This window comes from Bison bison, unplaced genomic scaffold (genome assembly GCF_000754665.1).
Source record: "Bison bison bison isolate TAMUID 2011002044 unplaced genomic scaffold, Bison_UMD1.0 scf7180017864036, whole genome shotgun sequence".
Lineage (NCBI taxonomy): Eukaryota > Metazoa > Chordata > Mammalia > Artiodactyla > Bovidae > Bison > Bison bison.
In genome coordinates, this window is record NW_011494608.1 from 2,036,627 (window position 1) to 2,043,680 (window position 7,054).

Genomic DNA, 7,054 nt, shown 5'->3' on the forward strand with positions numbered 1-7,054 from the left:
TATACAGCTTTGACATACTCCTTTCCCAATTTGGAACCAGTCTGTTGTTACATGTCCAGTTCTAACTGTTGCTTCTTGACCTGCAAACAGATTTCTCAGGAGGCAGGTAAGGTGGTCTGGTATTCCCATCTGTTTAAGATTTTTCCACAGTTCGTTGTGATCCACACAGTCAAAGGCTTTGGCATAGTTGGTAAAGCAGAAGTGCATGTTTTTCTGGAATGCTCTTGCTTTTTCGATGATCCAACAGATGTTGGCAATTTGATCTCTGGTTCCTCTGTCTTTTCTAAATCCAGCTTGAACATCTGGAAGTTCACGGTTCATGTACTGTTGAAGCCTGGCTTGAGAATTTTGAATATTACTTTGCTAGCGTGTGAGATGAGTGCAACTGTGTGGTAGTTTGAACATTCTTTGGCATTGCCTTTCTTTGGGATTGGAATGAAAACTGACCTTTTCTGTTCCTGTGGCCCCTGCTGAGTTTTCCAAATTTGCTGGCTATTGAGTGCAGCACTTTCACAGTGTCATCTTTGAGGATTTGAAATAGCTCAATTGGAATTTCATCACCTCCACTAGCTTTGTTCGTAGTGATGCTTCCTAAAGCCCACTTGACTTCGCATTCCAGGATGTCTGGCTCTAGGTGAGTGATTACGTCATTGTGGTTATCTGGGTCATGAAAATCTTTTTTTGTATAGTTTTTCTGTGTAGTCTTGCCACCTCTTCTTAATATCTTCTGCTTCTGTTAGGTCCATACCATTTCTGTCCTTTATTGAGCCCATCTTTGCATGAAATGTTCCCTTGGTATCTCTAATTTTCTTGAAGAGATCTCTAGTCTTTCCCATTCTGTTGTTTTCCTCTATTTCTTTGCATTGATCTCTGAGGAAGGCTTTCTTATCTCTCCTTGCTATTCTTTGGAACTCTGCATTCAAATGGGTGTATCTTTCCTTTTTTCCTTTGCCTTTCACTTCTCTTCTTTTCTCAGCTATTTGTAAGGCCTCCTCAGACAACCATTTTGCCTTTTTGCATTTCTTTTTCTTGGGGATGGTCTTGATCACTGCCTCTTGTACAATGTCACAAACCTCCGTCCATAGCTCTTCAGGCACTCTGTCTATCAGATCTAGTCCCTTGAATCTCTCTGACTGTTAAGAAACCTTAATTAAAATAACATGAATCCTTAGAATCCAATGGAATCAATACTAACAGAACCACGATGTTTGTCCGATGTTGGGGACTCAGAGAGAAGGTGGTCCTTGGAGATGAGGAGGAGAAAGGGTTGGGGGAGGGTGATCTCAGCAGAAAGAAGAAGGTGCTTGGCCCAGGTGCTCTGGATCCTCTTGGCTTCCCTGGTGGCTCAGCGGTAAAAGAATCTGCCTGCAATGCAGGAGACACAGGAGATGCAGGTTTGATCCCTGGGTGGGAAGATCCCCTGAGGAAGAAATGGCTACCCACTCAAGTATCTTGCCTGGAGAATCCCATGGACAGAGGAGCCTGGTGGGCTACAATCCATGGGGTCACGCAGAGTCAGACCCGACTGAGCACGCACACACCAGGGAGCACGTTGAGGTCAAATTTGGAAAAAATTCCTGTTATCCCTTCTTACAAATGTTACAGCCTCACATTTCAGCTAACACCTTCTTATGGGGAGGGGCATTAGCAATGCTCAGAACTAGCCAAGTCTTTCCCAGCAGCTGCTGCTAAGTCACTTCAGTCACGTCCGACTCTGTGCGACCCTATAGACGGCAGCCTACCAGGCTCCTCTGTCCATGGGATTTTCCAGGCAAGAGTACTAGCAGCTATAAACTTACAAAGACCTTGCTGACAACTGGACCTGGTAAGGAAAAACCAAAACCAACTTTCTTCCATAAATCCCAACGCATGTTATAGTGCCCTCTGGTGGTGTAAAGTGAAATGACAATCCCGCTGGTCTCCGAAGAAAACGTCCGATTGTTCTCTACTCTGTTTGCTTAGTAATAAATGTATTTATTGTGCTTCAAACTCATGCACCCAGCACTTGCAGACCTGGCCAGCGTCGTCTCTTTCATGATATTCTCCTATATTTCCATTGGCAATAACTTCTACTTCAGTTCAGTTCAGTTCAGTTGCTCAGTCATGTCAGACTGTGACCCCATGGACTGCAGCACGCCAGGCTTCCCTGTCCTTCACCAACTCCCAGAGCTTGCTCAAACTCATGTCCATCAAGTCAGTGATGCCATCCAACCATCTCATCCTCTGTCGTCCCCTTCTCCTCTTGCCTTCAATCTTTCCCAGCATCAGGGTCTTTTCCAATGAGTCAGCTCTTTGCATTAGGTGGCCAGAGTATTGGAGCTTCAGCTTCAACATCAGTCCTTCCAATGAATATTCAGGACTGATCTCCTTTAGGATGGACTGGTTGGATCTCCTTGCAGTCCCAGGGACTCTCAAGAGTCTTCTCCAACACCACAGTTCAAAAGCATCAATTCTTTGGCACTCAGCTTTCTTTATAGTACAACTCACATCCATACACGACTAATGGAAAAACCATAGCTTTGACTAGACGAACCTTTGTCAGCAAAGTAATGTCTCTGCTTTTGCCTACCCCGTCCTTATTACTCATCCATGCCTTTTTTACTTACCGGTTGAGAAACTATACACTGGGCTTTTCAACTTGCCCTGCATTTGTACCTGTGAGCCTTTCTTTGTCTTCCCAGCCACAACAGAAGCTTCTGGAAGGCGGAGAATCAAATTGAGTCTCTCTGTGTTTGAGAGAGGGGAAGAACATGAATTAGAACCAAAGCAAAGGTGGCCACTTGTACCTTCAAGAGGGGTGTGTGTGACGCTATTTACACAAAAGGGTATAGACACTTCTTTTTTTTACGTATGTTTAATCTAAAATTTTCATTGATGTATAGTTCTCTGCCCCACTCCAGTGGCACATGGGCTGCTGGGTTCCACTGTGACTTAGGGTTGTGGTTGTCAAGCCTGTTGTGGAGCTGGAGAAGAAGGAGGAGAACAAGCAAGTTAAGATGCCACATGGTTTATTTTTTTAAAAAAAGAACCAGATTAAGCCTTTTTTTTTTCTTAAGCAAATGTTCCCCAGATTGTTGCGATTCTGGAGGAGTGGATTTTTGGAGGTGCTCCCTCCCCCCTCCACCGTCTCTGCGGACACCATCCTCCCAAGCCATTTCAGGAGCAGTTTATCTAAGTTATTTGCATTGTGCTGGCCCAATCACCGCTTTCTTCTTTCCTCACATATTCAAACGTCCTGCAAGAAACCCCCAGGCCTTCTGCTAGAAGGTTTCTTCGTGTGGAATACAAGGCAAGAAGGGTCCAGGGTTCTGTCTGGGGCAAGAGGATTTAACACAGGGACAAGAAGAAAATAAAAGCCACCCTTCTCCCATTTTTCTGTCTTGTCTCTTCTCTCAAATTCTTGGGGGAGATTGTCCCGATGTGGGGCTCAAAATAATTTCATTTACATTTCAAACAACTCAGAATAAGGCAGATATCTGAGATGTCTCTGAAGAACATTTACTGAGCATATAGTGCATCCAGGGTTGGGTATCCAGGGATGGATAAAACAGAGTCTGCTCTTGAGTATCTCAGAATTCAGGGGAGATATAAAGACGTATGATTAAGGGAAATGATGCCGGTGCTATGAAAGAGAGAGGCTTCCCTGGTGGCTCAGTTGGGAAAGAATCTGCCTGCAATGCAGGAAGTTGGGGTTCGATCCCTGGGTTAGGAAGATTCCCTGGAGAAGGGAATGGCAACCCACTCCAGGATTCTTGCCTGCAGAATCCCATGGACAGAGGAGCCTGGCAGCTTACAGCCCATGGGGTCGCAGAGGGTTGGACATGACTGAACAACTAACACTTCATATTTCATGTCTATTCCACCAGGTGTTAGGTCCACGGGGTGGGGATTTTTGCCTGTTTTGTTCCCTGATCTATCTCCAGAATTTAGAATCGTGCCAGGGGCATGGTGCAAGCATACTTAGTCATGTCTGACGCTTTGCAACCTCATGGACTGTAGCCCGCCAGGCTCCTCTGTCCATGGAATTTTCCAGGCTAGAATACTGGAGAAGGCTGCCATTTCCTATGCCAGGGGAACTTCTCAATCCAGGGACTTAACCTGCATCTCTTGCATCTCCTATATTGACAGGCAGATTCTTTACCACTACACCACTTGGGAAACCAGACGCATGGTACCTCTTAGTAAATACTTTTTGGATGAATGAATGGATCACAAATGGGGTGAGAAAGTGGACTGGGAAGTTATCCACCCACCACAGTGTATCCCTGTCCCCACCAGACTGTCCCTTGACAGCAAAATCATGTTCCATCACCATCTATTTTCCAAACGCCAGAAGATTCTCATAGGTGTAACGGATGCCAGGTCTTCCCAGGGGGCACAGTGGTAAAGAATCCCCCTGCAGTGCAGGCGAAGCAAGAGACGCGGGTTCGATCCCTGGTCCTGGAAGATCCCCTGGAGAAGGAAATGGCAACCCACTCCAGTATTCTGTATACATATATATATGTTTTGGGGCTTCCCTGGTAGCTCAGCTGGTAAAGAATTCCCCTGCAATGCAGGAGACCTGGGAGACTTGGGTTCAATCCCTGGCTTGGAAAGATCCCCTGGAGAAGGGAATGACAACCCACAGCAGTATTCTTGCCTGGGTCATCCTATGGGCAAAGAAGCCTAGCAGGCTGCAGCCCATGGGGCTGCAAAGAGTCATACCCAACTTACTGACTAAACAACAACAAAAATGAATGCCAGTTCAAGGGCGTCTTCTTTGAGGAAGAAGCTTGTGGTGGATTCTTGGAGCAGAAACCGAAAGAAGGGAAGTCAGACTCCAACTCGGTGGATGTTGATGGAGCGCCTGCTGGTGGAGGCGCTCTGCTTGCTTTGCCCCCCTCATCACCTCCTGTCCACCCTTCTTGGTATAGGACCTTTGACCCAGCTCCATCCTGGTACACGTTGTTGGGATATTACAGAGTCAACTCAGTAATTCATACTAAGATGATTAATGAAGCACTGTGATGTGTCATGGAGCTAAGGCTTAGGCTTCAAGGACTCACAGGGCAAGTGGTCCCAGTTCTCATGGATTCATAGCCTCGTGGGGAGACTAGTGAACATGGACTTAGGGCACAGTGTAGATTTTAAGTGCTGATAATGGTCAGAGAAGGCTTCCTGGAGGGAGCGGCACCTCATCTGGCTCCTAAGGAATGAGTGGAAGTTGGGAGAAGAGGTGGAGAGTGCAAGGATGAGCATTCTAGGCAGAAGGAAGAGAAGATGCAAAGTGCCGACGGCAAGAGAGAAAGAAAAGATACACAGCTCTTATTTCTTTGCTTAAAATCCTTCAGTGACTCCCTGTGTCATCAAAATCTGGTTCAAAACCTTAAGCGTGTTTCTCGGGGCAGTTCAGTCTAGAGAGGAAATGAGACAGGAACCCAACTCTGAGGATCCAGTCATGTCCTTGTCATTCACCAGCCGGGAAGGTCTCCACTTCCACCGTCCCCGCCTTGTGACAGATCTCTGAGCTTGTGTGCCAAGTCGCTTCAGTCGTGTCCTACTCTGGATCGTAGTCCCTCTGGCTCCTCTGTCCGTGGGATTCTCTAGGCAAGAACACTGGAGTGAGTTGTTATGCCCTCCTCCGGGGGATCCTCCCAATGCAGGGATCGAACCGTGTCTCTTACGTCTCCTGCATTGGCAGGTGGGTTCTTTACGACTCATGCCACCTGGGAAGCTCAGAGGTCCTCCAGAAGCCCTCTATAACCACTGCCTTCCTGCCGTCATCTGTATTTCCTCGTCTTCTACAGAGATTGACGTGAAGAGGGTACACAGACACCTCTCCCAAACAACCCTTTAAGGACAGTGAGGTCCAGGACCGGAAGAGATGCGACACTTTTGCTGATGAGGACAGCCACCGGAGCAGCCTGGCTCCTCACGCCCAGTTTCTTTCAGCATCTACGGGGTGTTGGTCCCACCTTAGCACAGGCGCCACCGTCGTGATCGTTATTATTATTATTGCTGCTATCATTTGGTGGCGGTTTGCTATTACCAGTACTATCAAGATGCCATCTTTGGAGAAGCAACAACTAAATTTCTTCTAGTTTTATTTAAAGATTCATGTTTGCTTAATTGACGTATCACTGATTTACAGTATTAGTTTTTTTGTTTTTTTTTTTACAGTATTAGTTTCAAGTGTACAGCTTAGTGATTTGATTTGATATAGATTATAATCAGTTTAAAGTTACTATGAAACCCTGGCTGTATACCCTGGGCTGTGCATTGTGGTTTTGAATTTTGTATTTAGTTGTTTGAACATCTTAATCCCCTCCTCCCATCTTGCCCCTCCTCCAGCCCTCTCCCCACCAGTAACCCCTAATTTGTTCTATCTGTGAGTCTATTTCTGTTTTGTTTTATATACATAGAGATTATATTATATGCCATAATTGTAATTGCATTTATATTCTATAAACATAGTAACATAATTTCTATGTATATATTTATGTTTACATATGTTTTTATATACACATAAATTATGTGTATACAATTACATGTAATTACATATGTATACAATAGTATATATGTATGAAAGTGAAAGTTGCTCAGTCGCGTCTGACTCGTAGTGACCCCATAGACTGCATCCCACCAGGCTCCTCTGTCCATGGGATTCTCCAGGCCAGAACCCGGGTCTCCCACATTGTAGATAGATGCTTTACCATCTGAGCCACCATATACATATGTATGTGTATATACATATATATAATTATTTGGCTTCCCTGGTAGCTCAGATGGTTATGCGTCTGTCTGCAATGCATCTTCGATCCCTGGATTGGGAAGATCCCCTGGAGAAGGAAATGGCAGCCCACTCCAGTATTCTGTATACATATATATGTGTTTTGGGGGCTCCCCGGGTAGCTCAGCTGGTAAAGAATTCCCCTGCAATGCAGGAGACCTGGGAGGCTTGGGTTCAATCCCTGGGTTGGGAAGATCCCCTGGAGAAGGGAATGGCACCCCACTCCAGTACTCTTGCCTGGAAAATCCCATGGATGGAGGAGCCTGGTAGGCTGCAGTCCATGGG

At 45.8% G+C, this 7,054-nt stretch overlaps 1 long non-coding RNA gene across 1 annotated transcript in view; it reads left to right on the top strand.

Annotated features, from left to right (window-relative positions):
* Positions 1–6,364, top strand: part of LOC104984853 — a 14,895-nt gene extending 8,531 nt beyond the window's left edge. The window contains exon 4 of the long non-coding RNA XR_824799.1: positions 5,787–6,364. This is a non-coding gene — a long non-coding RNA (uncharacterized LOC104984853). The remainder of the gene's footprint in view (positions 1–5,786) is intronic.
* The last annotated feature ends 690 nt before the right edge of the window (positions 6,365–7,054 follow it).